This window comes from Arachis ipaensis, chromosome B2 (genome assembly GCF_059453495.1).
Source record: "Arachis ipaensis isolate K30076 ecotype BB chromosome B2, ASM5945349v1, whole genome shotgun sequence".
Taxonomy (NCBI): Eukaryota; Viridiplantae; Streptophyta; class Magnoliopsida; order Fabales; family Fabaceae; genus Arachis; species Arachis ipaensis.
Window position 1 is genome coordinate 83,881,306 of NC_142437.1, and position 17,119 is coordinate 83,898,424.

Here is a 17,119-nt window from a genome sequence, read left to right on the forward strand (position 1 = left end):
ACTTAGTTAACGTGGTAGTTAACGTAGGCAAAAGTCCCACCTGGCAGCCTGACCATGCCTTCTTCAAACAAGAATAAGTTGAGCCATAAAAATCTAAATGAGATGATTCCAGTGGCATTGGAAAGTAGGATTTCAGAGCTTTCCAAGCATATATGGCACTACATGATTGACACTAAATTTAAGGGAGAAAACCTGCCCCGAAAGTGTAATAATGAACATGGTATCAACCTGTATTAAGGCCAACTGACCTCTTCACCTTCCAAGAAGTGTAACTCGAGTTGTAGAGCTCCAAATGATGCGCTTCCAAAGGCATTGGAAAGTAGACATCCAGGGCTTTCCAACAATGTATAATAGTATGGGGTGGACACTAAGTTTGAGCTTCAGAAACTGGCAATAATGAAGCCCTGATCGCTAGCGTTATTGGCAATCAACATTTCCAGTAACGTTGGCATATATGCCAGCGACCATGTCCACTTCAAAGGAGCATAACTTGAGCTACAGAGGTCCAATTGAGGTGATTCCAGTTGCGTTAGAAAGCTGACATTCAGAGCTTTCCAAAGATATATAATACTCTATAGTGGGAATGAAATTTGAGTACAAACAAGAGGCATCTTTTAAGCCCAAAAAATACCAACTGGGCAGCAAGTGCAATGTTAGCCACAATAACTTTAGCCCTAACGCCACACTTGTAGCGTTAGTGTGGCTAACTTTAGCACCTGGGCCTCAACTTAACTCACTTCTCTCTCAAGTCCACTTCAAAGCTCAAGCAAGCAAGCCCACAATTGTCAACCAATCAAGACTACAAGAAGCATCTAGAATAGGAATTTTCATTTTATTGTAATTTGCTTTTATTTTCATTTTGTAATTTAGGAGAGCCTATATAAAGGCCTTAGTTTTTACATTCAAGGCATTCGGGAATTCTGGAGAATTGAAGGAAGGGGGAGAGAGTGAAGACCAATTCGAACTTCTGTGAATTGGCACACTCCAAGGGGAGTGGGTCTTCGGACCCCTCCCCTCAACCACTCTTCTTCCTTTTCTCTTCTTTTCTTCCTTAGGAGTAGTTTTTTTTTTAGTTGTAATTTTCATTTATGAATGTTGAATTTTTAATTTCAGTTTGAATCTTCATCTTTACTTTTCTGCACTTTCTTTCTTTTCTATTTTTGTAGAGCAATGATCAACTAACTCTTTACATTGGGTTAGAGAGCTCTATTGTGATTCAATGGATCAATTGTAGTTCTTATTCTTCTTCTTCTTTCTTTTCTCTTGATTTTACTTGAAAGCTTTCGATCTTCATCCAATTGGGTAGTTATCTTGGAAAAGAAACTATTCATACTTAGATCTCTTCTGACCCTTGGAAGAGGAATGAAGAGATCAAGCTAGAAATGCTTTCTCTTGCTGGACCAAATTGGGTTTGGATGGACATGTGACTATAATCCTCTCAATGCTTGATTTGGGAAATACATGTGGTATAATCAGTGACCATACTTCATCTCTTCTCATGAGCAATTGACCAAGGAATTGGCTATTGATCAAGATTTGAGAGATTGAATTACAAGAAATTGTAATTCAATCACTTAAGATTGCCAAGGAGATCAATAAGTGCATTGATTGAGGAAGAGATAAGAATGAACTTGATCCAGAGGATTGCAATATCTCTTGATCCCAATGTTCATTTTATTTTTGGTTCTTATATTTACTTTTCTTGCCATTTTACTTTTCTGCACTTTATTGCTTTCTTCACTTTTCTGTCAATTTACATTTCCTTGTTACTTATCCCTCCAATCTGATTCGTCTAACTAGGATAATCAATTAACCATTGATTGCTTAATCCCTTAATCTCTGTGGGATTCGACCTCACTCTTTTGTGAGTTATTACTTGACGACAATTCGGTATACTTGCCGAAGGGAGATTTGTTGAGAGACAAGTTTTCCGTGCATCAAGTTTATGGCGCCGTTGCCAGGGATTAATTATGATTAACAAACTACCGGTTAGTTGATTACCTAGATTAGACATTTTCTTTTGTTTTGCTTTATTCATGTAATTGCTTTAGTTCTTTATTTTCTATGCTCTCTAACTGTTTGTGTTAATGCCTCACCAAGAAGCCCCTGTTCGTGACAGCTTTGGCTCTTGGTGACTTTGTTATTAATACAACAGTTCTTTACTCAGCTTCTTTCCAAATAAAATTAGCATATGATCACATTCTAAGTTTGGTGTTGCCCTGCAACAATCTGTTTTCAATCTTTCTGGATACTTGCATCAATTCTAAGAGAAAGTGTCACACTAAGTTTGGTGTGCCACTTATTTTTCTATGCAATGTATCCAGCAACACCACTTGTTTGTATAATCATAATGCCTTTGCTTCTTAGGCTTGCAGTGTTATCCTTAATTTTTGCTTGCTTAACCACATACATCACTTACATTTCAGTATGTAAGACGTTCATGAACCATCATAGACCCCACCACCACTGTTTTATTTGCTGCTTGAAGACAAGAAATTATTCGAAATTGGTGTGGGAAGGGAGAAAAGTAGGAGAAGAAGGGCAACAACAATAAAGATAAACTACAAGGTGGTAAAGTTTCTTTTTCCTCTTACTTATTTCCAGTACATTCAATTGCATGATTGTCTTCTAAGTTCTTTGTATGTATGTGTGCTTGTTCCTTATAAATAAGCATGTCAATTCTGTCTTTTAAACTTTTTATTGATTAAGGCTGTGTTTTCTAGTCTGAATGTCATTATTGCATCCTTACTTTACTTACTTGTATGCTTGTTCCTTTTGAATCAAATGAAAGGAGAATGAGTGTTTTTAAAGACCAGAGTAGAGTTCATACTATGGAGTAAGTTCATGAGTTTATGGTGTGGTCATAAGTTAGCTAAGTTGGTTCAACCAGAAGGTGGGAGGACAACTATCTGTCATGAATACTGTGCTTGAGAAACACCCCATGAGACTAGCTAAATAAGAAGATCCTAATAAGAAAAAGGGAAAGAACAATAAAAGTTGAAAAATAAAAGAAAAAGAGTAAGCAATAAGGCTAGGCACCAATGGTTTTAATCTTGAGGCATGTGTCCGTGGTGCTCCTGTGTGGGGGATCTACTTGGATGAATAAGCTCTTAGGGGTGCCTTATCACTTGGTAACTTGGGTTAACTAATTCGGGATTATCAGCTGAAAGTCCACTATCAAGAGTAACCCTCAATACAGAGCATTTAGTAACCCAAAGAGGTGCTGGACACCAAGGTCTCAAGAAAAGAAAATAAATAAACTATGTGCCTGTGGTGTGTATGTATGGGGGAGAGACTTGAGCAAGTAAGTCCTTAGGGGTGCTTTAACACCTAGCACCTTGAACTAACTGGTTCGGGAGTGTTGGCTGAAAGCTTATTTTAAAGAGTTGCCCCCTTACAAAGCACTTAGCTTAAAGAACACAAATAAGCCCTGAAATGACAACAAAAGGATCAATGAATAAAAGTCTCATGGGATGCAATCACAGTGAGTATTCTAGGACATGATAAAGGTCTGAAAGCCAGGAATGAACCTAAGTTGCTATGCATGAAACCACCATAAAACCAGGGACATGACTTCCACAAGAATGACTCATTTCTCTTGGCATTCCATTCATCATTCTCTTGTTCCAGTACTTGCTTAGGGACAAGCAAGCTTTAAGTTTGGTGTTGTGATGCCAGGGCATTTTGGCCAGTTTCACTGACCTTTTCTTTACTGTTTTTAAGGTAGTTTCATACATTTTCTTAGGAAATAAGCTAGTTTTGGGTAGATATTCACTTACATCTTGATTCAAGCAAACATTGTGAACTTTGAATGATTTCATGAGAATTTTGCATGAATTATATGATAAATTGGATGATGCATGATCCCATGATTAAGAGCAAGACTTTGATGCACTTTGTTTGATTGATTTCAGGCCAAAAGAAGAAGAGAAGAAGCCACGTTAGTGGCTACGTTAGTTACACTAACGTGGGCACTAACGTGAAAGGAAGGAAAGCCCCAACGTTAGGGAGAAAAGTTAGTGGCATTAACTTTGAAGAAAGGAAATGGAGCCAACGTTAGTGACACTTAACATTATCACTAACGTAGGACCAATGCTCACAAGTGGCCACATTAGAGTCCACGTTAACTGAGTTAACGTGGCCTCTAACGTTAAAAGGGGAAAGGAAGCAAACGTTAGTGACATTCAACATTGTCACTAACATTGGCTTAAGTGCACAATGCCACGTTAACTCCCACGTTAACTAAGTTAACGTGGGAGCTAACGTGAAGAGGCAAGGGTGGTCGACAACGTTAGTGACACCAAACATTGTCACTAACGTTGGGATGAACACACACTATCCCCAAGAAGCCACGTTAACTCCCACGTTAACCTAGTTAACGTGGAAGTTAACGTGAAGAAGAGAAGTTGTCAACAACGTTAGTGACACCAAATATTGTCACTAACGTTGCCAACACAAGCCACAAAGAGCCACATTAACTCCCACGTTAACTTAGTTAACGTGGTAGTTAACGTAGGCAAAAGTCCCACCTGGCAGCCTGACCATGCCTTCTTCAAACAAGAATAACTTGAGCTACAAAACTCTAAATGAGGTGATTCCAGTGGCATTGGAAAGTAGGATTCCAGAGCTTTCCAAGCATATATTGCACTACATGGTTGACACTAAATTTAAGGGAGAAAACCTGCCCCGAAAGTGCAATGATGAACATGGTATCAACCTGTACTAAGGCCAACTGACCTCTTCACCTTCCAAGAAGTGTAACTCGAGTTGTAGAGATTCAAATGATGCGCTTCCAAAAGCATTGGAAAGTAGATATCTTGGGCTTTCCAACAATGTATAATAGTATGGGGTGGATACTAAGTTTGAGCTTTAGAAACTGGCAATAATGAAGCCCTGATCGCTAGCGTTATTGGCAATCAACATTTCCAGTAACGTTGGCATATATGCCAGCGACCATGTCCACTTCAAAGGAGCATAACATGAGCTACAGAGGTCCAATTGAGGTGATTCTAGTTGCGTTAGAAAGCTGACATTCAGAGATTTCCAACGATATATAATACTCTATAGTGGGCATGAAATTTGAGTACAAACAAGAGGCATCTTTTAAGCCCCAAAAACACCAACTGGGCAGCAAGTGCAACGTTAGCCACAATAACTTTAGCACTAACGCCACACTTGTAGCGTTAGTGTGGCTAACTTTAGCACTAACTTTAGCACCTGGGCCTCAACTTAACTCACTTCTCTCTCAAGTCCACTTCAAAGCTCAAGCAAGCAAGCCCACAATTGTCAACCAATCAAGACTACAAGAAGCATCTAGAATAGGAATTTTCATTTTATTGTAATTTGCTTTTATTTTCATTTTGTAATTTAGGAGAGCCTATATAAAGGCCTTAGTTTTTACATTCAAGGCATTCGGGAATTCTGGAGAATTGAAGGAAGGGGGAGAGAGTGAAGACCAATTCGAACTTCTGTGAATTGGCACACTCCAAGGGGAGTGGGTCTTCGGACCCCTCCCCTCAACCACTCTTCTTCCTTTTCTCTTCTTTTCTTCCTTAGGAGTAGTTTTTTTTTAGTTGTAATTTTCATTTATGAATGTTGAATTTTCAATTTCATTTTGAATCTTCATCTTTACTTTTCTGCACTTTCTTTCTTTTCTATTTTTGTAGAGCAATGATCAACTAACTCCTTACTTGGGTTAGAGAGCTCTATTGTGATTCAATGGATCAATTGTAGTTCTTATTCTTCTTCTTCTTTCTTTTCTCTTGATTTTACTTGAAAGCTTTCGATCTTCATCCAATTGGGTAGTTATCTTGGAAAAGAAACTATTCATACTTGGATCTCTTCTGAACCTTGGAAGAGGAATGAACAGATCAAGCTAGAAATGCTTTCTCATGCTGGACCAAATTGTGTTTGGATGGATATGTGACTATAATCCTCTCAATGCTTGATTTGGGAAATGCATGTGGTATAATCAGTGACCATACTTCATCTCTTCTCATGAGCAATTGACTAAGGAATTGGCTATTGATTAAGATTTGAGAGATTGAATTACAAGAAATTGTAATTCAATCACTTAAGATTGCCAAGGAGATCAATGAGTGCATTGATTGAGGAAGAGATGAGAATGAACTTGATCCGGAGGATTGCAATATCTCTTGATCCCAATGTTCATTTTATTTTTGGTTCTTATATTTACTTTTCTTGCCATTTTACTTTTCTGCACTTTATTGCTTTCTTCACTTTTCTGTCAATTTACATTTCCTTGTTACTTATCCCTCCAATCTGATTCGTCTAACTAGGATAATCAATTAACCATTGATTGCTTAATCCGTTAATCTCTGTGGGATTCGACCTCACTCTTTTGTGAGTTATTACTTGACGATAATTCGGTATACTTGCCGAAGGGAGATTTGTTGAGAGACAAGTTTTCCGTGCATCATACACTTGATAGGACTGATCCCTTTTAAGTCACTAATAGTCCATCCAAGAGCCGTTTTATGACTCTTGAGTACTTGAAGTAGCGCCTCTTCTTCCTTGTGCCTCAGAGAGGAACTAATGATCACCGGATAAGTGTCTTTCTCTCCCAGGAATCCATACTTCAAGGATGGAGTTAAGGGCTTTAATTCAAGCTTCGGAAGCCCTTCTTCAGTGTGAGGCATGTAGAACTTCTTCCTCTGAGGTGGGGACTCATCAATCTGAAGCAAATTCTCTTCAGAGGTGGATTTCAGAACATGTTCAAGCTTTTAAGCTTTAAACGCTTCTTCTATTAGAGGTTCTATCATGTCAATTCTCATACACCCCTCAGAATCAACAGGGTGTCGCAGTGCCACTAATACATTGAGAACAATTTCCTCTTCATTGACCTTTAGAGTTAATTCACACTTCGGAACATCAATCAGGGCTCTTCCTGTGGGAAAAAAAGGTCTTCAAAAAATAATAGAGGTATTTTTGTCCTTTTTCATGTCCAATATCATAAAATCAGTAGGAAAGATAAAAGGTCCTACTTTCACAAGCAGATTCTCTACAACTCCAAGAGGATACTTAATAGAACAGTCTACAAGTTGAAGAGAAATGCATGTAGGTTTTACCTCTTCAATTTGGAGCTTTTTCATCAATGAAAGAGGCATGAGGTTGATGCTAGCTCTGAGATCACATAAAGCCTTCTGAATAGTGGTGTCTCCAATGGTACTAGGAATTAGAAAGCTCCCAGGATCCTGTAGCTTTTCTAGGAGATTTTTCTGGATGATTGCACTGCATTCCTTAGTCAATACCACTGTCTCAATCTCTTTCCAATTTCTCTTGTTATTCAACAACTCCTTCATGAACTTGCCATAAAGAGACATTTGCTCAAGGGCCTATGCAAAGGGAATGTTGATCTCAAGCTTCCTAAAGACTTCCAAAAATTTGGAGAATTGCTTGTCCTTAGATGCCTTCTGAAGTCTCTGAGAGTATGGCATTTTAACTTTATAATCTGGAGCCTTTGGTAGAGTAGGATGTGTATCAAGAGTAACTAGAAAAGGGTTATCTGCATGCCTTGAAGGGGCTTTCTTTAAACCTTCATGGGCGTTTAGCACCCTCTCTGGCACCCCTGCTGGGAGTTCAGAGCCCTCCCTAGCACTCCCTATCTCTACAATTTCCTTTTCCGGTGTAGCTCTTTCAACCTACTTCTCATAACTCTTTGGTTGAGTGACTACTGTCTTGCCACTTCTCAATCGAACGGTCTGACACTCTTCTCTGGAGTTGGAAACCGTGTAACTGTGAAGGTCGTCAGAACGTCTCTCAGGTCTTCTCATGTTCAACTGATCCATTCATATCTCCATATTCCTAAGTGAGGTTCTGGTTTTCTGCATAAAACTTTGTTGACTTTTGGAGAGTTCTACTACAATAGATGTCAAATCAGGGATGCTCTGAGGTTGAGAGGGTTGAAAGGGAAGATTGTTGAATTGATTCTGATTGACTCTGTCCTGAAGATTGTTGGCATAATCTAGTTATTGTCTCTAAGGTTGCTCTCCCCAACCAAAGTTTGAGTGATTCCTCCACTCCTGATTAAAAATCTGAGAATAAGGACTATCTTTGGGATTTTTAGAGGAATTCCTCATGTAATTGACATGCTTAGGCATATACTTGCCATAGTTGTACGTCTCACCTTGTGGGAAGTTGCCACTAATATCATAAGGAGCATCTTGAGGAGCACTATGAACATTAGCAATTGGACGCTGCAAGCTACTTGATGAGTCCATATTTGACGATAAATTTTGGCATAAATTGGACGGATTTCATCACATAAACTCACACTTAATCACCAAAATAGCATACTTTTGTGATTTCTTCCTAAATTGAACCTAAATGTGAAAACATACGTTTTTGTGCTTAAATTGCTCATTTTAATTCCACTTTTATGCCATTCGATGCCATGACATATTTTTTTAAGTGATTTCAGCTCAATTAGGCAAGAATGGCTAAGCAAAAGTGGAAGGAAGCATGCAAAATTGGAGAACACATGTAGAAAATAAAGGAGAAGTACACAGTCAAGTGTACATACGCACACATACGCACAAGTCCCTGCGCGTGACCTCATTAAAATGTCACGTGGCTCGTGAATTTAGGGCTTTCTTGGCCCAATTTTTGGAGTGCTGAAGCCATTTTTAGATGCTATATGAAGGGGACATCATTCCATATCAAAGGATTAGCTTAGAATTAGTTTTAGGGAGCTCACTTAGATAGAAAAATACATAATTAGGAGTAGGAGCAGTGTAGTTTAGGAAATTCTCTCTTAAGGTTTACTTTAAATTTTCATTGTAGCATTTTATAGTTAAGTTTTGATCTTAGATTTTGCTCATCTTTATTGTAAGTACTTCTCAATTTCCTCTTTAATTACAATACTTTTGCTACATTTTGATGTTAGTTCAAGTTACTTCTTAATATATGCAATTTTGACTTCTTGAATCTTTTGCTTATGAATTTGGTCTTTTATGATTGATATATGCTTGATTGAGTTTCTATTGTTGATATTGTGAATATTTTGGTTATAGTTTTCATTATCTTTTACAATTTACCATGTTTTGTTTTTATGCCCACAAGGTGTTTGTGAAAATTCCAACCATAGATTTTAAGTAGATTTTCACACCTTGGCTTGGAAAATGAGCTCCTAGGATACTAGAGTCATAATGTCTGACATTCAGTGGTAATTCTTGGGTAGTTAGCTGACTCTTGTTTCCATTGACGCTAGCTTTTTACCAAGTTAATTGGTAAGTTAGCTAGGACTTATGGATTAAGGTCAATTATGCTTGCTTGACTTACTCCTCGATGTTAGGGATTGACGAAGCGAGATTGACTCATCATAGTTATCATAGTTGTGGTTATGGCGATGATAGGATTCCTTAATTTTCATTTTCAAGTTAAGGCTCTTTTATGCATTTATAGCATTTTCACTAAGTTTTGATCTAGTTTCCTTTTTACTTGCACTAATCTCCTTTTTTTATCATCTCTTAAACCTTTTATTTCTTGGATCTTTTAATCTTTTCTTACACAATTGAAAACCCCATTTTCTTCACAACCAAGAGTGTGACATCTCAATTGCATTGTCCAAGGGAGATGACCCAAGGTTTAATTACTCTCGGTTATTTTCAATTGAATTAAACTTTGATGTGGGTCGATTATCGGGTTGGGAGTATACTTGCAACACTAATTCTATTTTGATGAAAATTCCCAACCCACTTTAGGCTACGCACCACTACTCAATTGCTGAGTGATGAGATTTATTTGTTAAGATAAGAGCTTGTTTTGAGCAAGAAATGCATCTATAGCATCCACCTCCATGACTCCTTTCTTTACCGAAGTCCTCTCTGAAGAGTATAAGTATTGGTTATTGGCAACCATCTCAATCTGTTCATTGGCCTCTTCAGGCATTTTTTTTATATGTAAAGAACCACCTGCAGAATTATCTAGAGACATTTTGGCCATGTCAGAGAGTCCTTCATAGAAAATGTGCACCCTGATCCAGTCTGGAAACATGTCAGGAGGACACTTCCTGAGCATCAACTTGTACCTCTCCCAGGCTTCATAGAGGGACTCACTATCTCCCTACATAAAGGTCTAAACATCCGTCCTTAGCTTAGTCAACCTCTAAGGAGGAAAGAACTTGTTCAGAAACTTGTGACTACCTTGTCCCAACTATCCAAACTCTCCTTGGGTTGAGCATCAAGCCACTGCTTTGCTCTATCCCTCACAACAAATAGGAAGATCATTAGCTTGTAAATTTCAAGATTCACCCCATTAGTTTAAACAGTATCACAGATCTGCAGGAAGTTGGCAATGAATAGATTTGGATCTTCTTGCGAAAGTCCATGAAATTGATAATTTTGTTGCACCAGAGTAATTAGCTGTGACTTTAGCTCAAAATTGTTTGCTTCAATAGGAGGTACAACAATACTGTTTCCATAGAAATCAGGGGTGGGAGTAGTATCTTAGCCCAAGGTCCTTCTAAGTTGCTCATTTTCATTCGGATTCATGGTGAGCTCCTTCCTGTTTCTGCTCATAAACAAACAGAAAACAAAAAAAAGTGGGAATCTCTATGTCAAAGTATAGAGAACTCCCAGTGAGATCTCCTATGTAAAAAAAAGAAATAAAATAAAATAAAGCAAGCAATTACACTAAAAATTTCAAAAACAAGAAAGAGAAAAGTATACCAAAAATTTCAAAAATTAAACAAGGAAGACTACTAATTTTTTTCAAAAATTTTAGAAGAGAAAAATCACTAATAGGACACCAAACATAGAATAAAAAATTAAAAGGAGATAAACAAAACCTAATTCAAAAAATTAAAGAAAATTAAACAAACAAAACTAAGAAAAATACCTAATCTAAGCAATCAGACAACTGGTGGTTGTCAATCACAGTCAATCCCTGGCAACGGCGCTAAAAACTTGGTGCAAATTTTGAGAATATCCACAACTAAATCGGCAAGTACACCAGGTCGTCCAAGTAATATCTCAGGTAAGTGAGGGTTGATCTTACGAAGATTGATAGATTGAGCAACAATGGTCGAATGATTGGCTTAGTCAGGCAAGTAGAAAATCTTTTTTTATGGTTTTCAAAAGCATTAAAAAGTAAATCAGAGAATATAAGGGCAAATACTGAGTTGGTGTAAAAATCAATGAGAGAAAACAGTTAAGGTATCGGAGATGTTTACTTTTTCGGATTAAGGTTCCTTACCAATTATTTTAATCATGCAAGATTCATTTCATGGCAAACTTTAATTGACTAAACCCTAATATCTTAGTGATTTATACTCCTCTAACCTTCATCAACCGCCAATCCCTTGGTCACTTGATTGCGATTAGAGGGTTAAGTTCAAATCTAGTTTATGGCCACAAAAATCCTAATTACCCAAAGCTAAGAGGAAGTATCCCAATTAGTTCAAGTAATTAGCAATTTAGGAGGAATTTACTTTCAAGCTATTGTTCAGGTGAGAGACCTTTTCCAAGGATTACAAGAACGCATATAGAATAAAGGTCATACTCTCATTCCACCAAGATTCATAAAATGAAGAACGAAAGTAATCCTTGAAAGTGAATTAATACATTAATTAAAATAGAAAAGCAATAGTCTTAATCCATAGAAATAAATAGAGCTAATCTTAACCAAGGAGGATTAGTGGCTCATGACTCATAGAGAAAACAAGGGTTCTGAAACGTTTGAAAGTGCGGAATTGAGAAGATCCCTGATGAGCGGATAATTTATACCCTTTTTGGCATTGTTTTTACATAGTTTTTAGTACGTTTTAGTTACTTTTTATTATATTTTTATTTAGTTTTTATGAAAAAATCATATTTCCAAACTTTACTATGAGTTTGTGTGTTTTTTTGTGATTTCAAGTATTTTCTGGCTGAAATTGAAGGACCTGAGCAAAAATCTGATTCAGAGGCTGAAAAAGGACTACAAATGCTGTTGGATTCTGACTCTCCTGTACTCGAAGTGGATTTTATGGATCTATAGAAGCCCCATTGGCGAGCTCTCAATTGCGTTGGAAAGTAGACATCTTGGGCTTTCCAGCAATGTATAATAGTCCATACTTTGCCCGAGATTTGATGGCCCAAACTGGCGTTCAAACGCCCACCAAAGACCCTTTTCTGGAGTAAAACGCCAGAACTGGCACCAAAACTGGAGTTAAACACCCAAACTGGCACCCAAGCTGGCATTTAACTCCAAGAATGGCCTATGCATGTGAAAACTTCAATGCTCAGCCCAAGCACACACCAAGTGGGCCCCGAAAGTGGATTTCTACACTATCTGCACTTAGTTATTCATTTTCTGTTATCCCTAGTAATTAGTTTAGTATAAATAGCAATGTTTACTATTGTATTAGTGGAGAATGATATTATAATCCTTGGACTTGGAGGCTGGCCACACGGCCATGCCTAGACTATTTTCTCTTATGTATTTTCTACGGTGGAGTTTCTACACCTCATAGATTAAGGTGCGGAGCTCTGCAGTTCTTCATGAATTAAGGCAAGTACTATCATTTTTCTTTCAATTCACGCCTACTTCTTCTCCAAGATATACTCTCGTACTTAATTCAGTTAAGTCAGAATGAAGGGATGACCCGTGACAATCACCCACTATCTTCGTTACTCGCTTAGCCAAGATCCGCGTGCCTGACAACCACAAGCGGTCTACATGATGTTCAACATAGTCATTGGACGACAGCCGGAGTATATTCTCTTGGGTCTCTGATCCACGATTCGCATCATCTATCTTGACAACAGATCATCCGAATCTGAGATTAGAGCCTTCGTGGTATAGGCTAGAACCATTGGCAACATTCCTGTGATCCGAAAAGTCTAAACCTTGTCTGTGGTATTCCGAGTAGGATCTGGGAAGGGATGACTGTGACGAGCTTCAAACTTGCGAATGTTGGGCGCAGTGACAGTGTGCAAAAGGATAAAGAGATCATATTCTGACGCTAGTGAGAACCGACAGATGATTAGCCGTGCGGTAGCTGTACCTGGTATTTTTCATCCGAGACGAGAAATCCGATAGTTGATTAGTCATGCAGAGATCGTACCTGGTATTTTTATTCCGAGAGGATCATACAGCTTGCCATGGAAGGGAACACGCATGATTGGAAGAAGACAATAGGAAAGCAGAGGTTCAAAAGCAACAAAGCATCTCCAAACGCTTATCTGAAATTCCCACCAATGAATTACATAAGTATCTTTATTTTATTTTATGTTTTATGTATCTTTTAATTATCAAAACCTCATAACCATTTGAATCCGCCTGACTGAGATTTACAAGATGACCATAGCTTGCTTCAAGCCGACAATCTCCGTGGTATCGACCCTTATTCACGTAAGGTATTACTTGGACGACCCAGTGCACTTGCTGGTTAGTTATGCGGAGTTGTAAAAAGTGTGAATCACAATTTTGTGCACCAAGTTTTTGGCGCCGTTGCCAGGGATTGTTCGAGTTTGGATAACTGACGGTTCATCTTGTTGCTTAGATTAGGTAATTTTATTTTATGTTTAAGCTTTTTATTTTTATTTTCAAAAAAAACAAAAAAAAATAGTTTTCAAAAAAATTCAAAAAAAAATTATTTGTTCTTCAGAGTTTTTAAGAATGAATTCTAGAGTTTCATGAGATATGTTGAAGCCTGGCTGGCTGTTAAGCCATGTCTAATCTTTTGCACTGAGGTTTCCACTTATCATTGCAGGAGCCTTTGGATTCCTATATATTTGGCTGTTGTATGTAATGCTCTGCTAAAGCTTGGCTGGCCATTTGGCCATGTCTAATTCTTTTGGACCAAAACTTTAAACTAACATTGCACGAATCCTAGAATTCTTATTAAAAATCTTAAATTTCTTTATTTTCTTTGTCCAAAAAAAAATTCGAAAAAATATACAAAAAAATTTAATAAAATCATAAAACCAAAAAAATTTTATGTTTCTTGTTTGAGTCTTGTGTCAAATTTTAAGTTTGGTGTCAATTGCATGTTTTTAATTTTTCTTGAATTTTCAAAAATATATGCATTGTGTTCTTTCTTGATCTTCAAGTTGTTCTTGATGATTTTACCTTGTTTGATCTTTAATTTTTCTAGTTTTGTGTTTTCTGTTGTTTTTCATATGCATTTTCAAATTCATAGTGTCTAAACATTAAAAACAATTTTTAAGTTTGGTGTCTTGCATGTGTCTCTTTTCTTAAAAATTTTCAAAAATATGTTCTTGATGTTCATCATGATCTTCAAAGTGTTCTTGGTGTTCATCTTGAAATTCAAAGTGTTCTTCAAATGCATTGTTTGTTTTGATCTTAAATTTTTATGTCTTGTGTCATTTTATTGTTTTTCTCTTTCTTCATTAATTCAAAAAAATCAAAAATAATATCTTTCCCTTATTTACTCATAATTTTCGAAATTTTGAGTTGACTTAGTCAAAAATTTTTAAAATTAATTGTTTCTTGTTAGTCAAGTCAAAATTTCAATTTAAAAATTCTATCTTTTCAAATCTTTTTCAAAAATCAAATCTTTTTCAATTTTCTTCTTAGTATTTTCGAATTTCTTCAATAAATTTTCAAAATCTTTTTTCTTATTTTTAGTTCACATTTTCGAAAACTTTACTAACAATTAATGTTTTGATTCAAAAATTTCAAGTTTGTTACTTTCTTTTTAAGAAAGGTTTAATTTTTAAATTCTAGAATCATATCTTTTAGTTTCTTGTTAGTCAAGTCATCAACTTTAATTTTCAAAATCAAATCTTTTTAAATTTCTTTTTCAAATCTTTTTCAAAACTTAATTTCAATCATATCTTTTTCAAAACTTAATTTCAAATCTTTTTCTAACTTCTTATCTTTTCAAAATTTATTTTCAGATCTTTTTCAATTAACCACTTGACTTGTTTGTTTTAATTAAAAAGTTTACTATTTCTTATCTTTTTCAAAATCACCTAACTACCTTTCTCTCTCTCTAATTTTCTAAAATCACTAACCACTTTTTCAAAATTCCTTTTAATTAACTAATTGTTTTAAATTCTAATTTTATTTTATTTTTTTTAATAATTTCAAATTCTAACTAATAATTAAAATAAAAACAAAAATATTTTTCTTTTATTTTAATTAATATTCGAATACTCTCTCTCTCTCTATCTCTCTCTCTCATCTCTTTCTATTTATTTTATTTATTCACTAACATCCCTCCTCTTAAAATTCAAACCCTATCCCTCTCTCTGTGTTCGAATTCTTCTTATTCCCTCTCTACCTCATTCTTCTATTCTTCTATTCTTATACTCACATAAAGGAATCTCTATACCGTGACATAGAGGATTCCTCTTCTTTTCTGTTCTCTTCTTTTTCATATGAGCAGGAACAAGGATAAGAACATTCTTGTTGAAGCTGATCCTGAACCTGAAAGGACTCTGAAGAAGAAGCTAAGAGAAGCTAAAGCACAACACTCTGGAAAGGACCTTACAGAAATTTTTGAAAAAGAAGAAGACATGGCAGCCGAAAACAATAACAATGGTGGAGATGCAAGGAAGGTGCTTGGTAACTTTACTGCACCAACTTCTGACTTCTACGGAAGAAGCATCTCAATTCCTACAATTGGTGCAAACAACTTTGAGCTTAAGCCTCAATTAGTTTCTCTAATGCAGCAGAATTGCAAGTTTCATGGACTTCCATTGGAAGATCCTCATCAGTTCTTAGCTGAATTCTTGCAAATCTGTGACACTGTTAAGACCAATAGGGTTTATCCCGAGGTCTACAGACTTATGCTTTTCTCTTTTGCTGTAAGAGACAGGGTTAGGATATGGCTGGACTCACAACCTAAAGAAAACCTGAACTCTTGGGAAAAGTTGGTCAATGCTTTCTTGGCCAAATTCTTTCCACCTCAAAAGTTGAGCAAGCTTAGAGTGGAAGTCCAAACCTTCAGACAGAAGGAAGGTAAATTCCTCTATGAAACTTGGGAAAGATACAAACAATTGATCAGAAGGTGTCCTTCTGACATGCTTTCAGAATGGAGCATCTTATGTATATTCTATGATGGTCTATCTAAATTGTCCAAGATGTCATTGGACCACTCTGCTGGTGGATCTCTTCATCTAAAGAAAATGCCTGCAGAAGCCCAGGAACTCACTGAGATGGTTGCAAATAACCAGTTCATGTATACTTCTGAACGAAATCCTGTGAATAATGAGATGACTCAGAAGAAAGGAGTTCTTGAGATTGATACTCTAAATGCCATATTGGCTCAGAACAAAATATTGACCCAACAAATCAATATGATTTCTCAAAATCTGACTGGAATGCAAGCTGCATCTGGCAGTGCTAAAGAAGCCTCCTCTGAAGGAGAAGCTTATGACCCTGAGAATCCTGCAATGGAAGAGGTGAATTACATGGGAGAATCCTATGGAAACACCTATAGTCCTTCCTGGAGAAATCATCCAAATTTCTCATGGAAGGATCAACAGAAGCCTCATCAAGGCTTCAATAATAATAATGGTGGGAGAAATAGGTTTGGCAATAGTAAGCCTTTTCCATCATCTTCTGAGCAACAGACAGAGAATTCTAAGCAGAGCCTCTCTAACTTAGCAACCATAGTCTCTGATCTATTTAAGACCACTCTTAGTTTCATGACTGAAACAAGGTCCTCCATCAGAAATTTGGAGGCACAAGTGGGTCAGCTGAATAAAAGAGTTACTGAAACTCCTCCTAGTACTCTCCCAAGCAATACATAAGAGAATCCAAAGAGAGAGTGCAAGGCCATCAATATACCCAACATGGCCGAAACTATAGAGGAGGAAGAGGCAGTGATTTCCAGTGAGGAAGACCTCAATAGATGTTCACTAACCACTAAGGAGTTCCCTAATGAGTAACCAAAGGAATCTGAGGCTCATACAGAGACCATAGAGATTCCACTGAACCTACTGTTGCCATTCATGACCTCTGATGAGTACTCTTCCTCTGAAGAGGATGAAGATATTGTTGAAAAGCAAGTTGCTCAGTATCTAGGAGCAATCATGAAGCTGAATACCAAGTTATTTGGTAATGAGACTTGGGAGGATGAACCTATATTGCTCATCAATAAACTGAATGCCTTGGTTCAACTAAAACTACCTCAGAAAAAACCGGA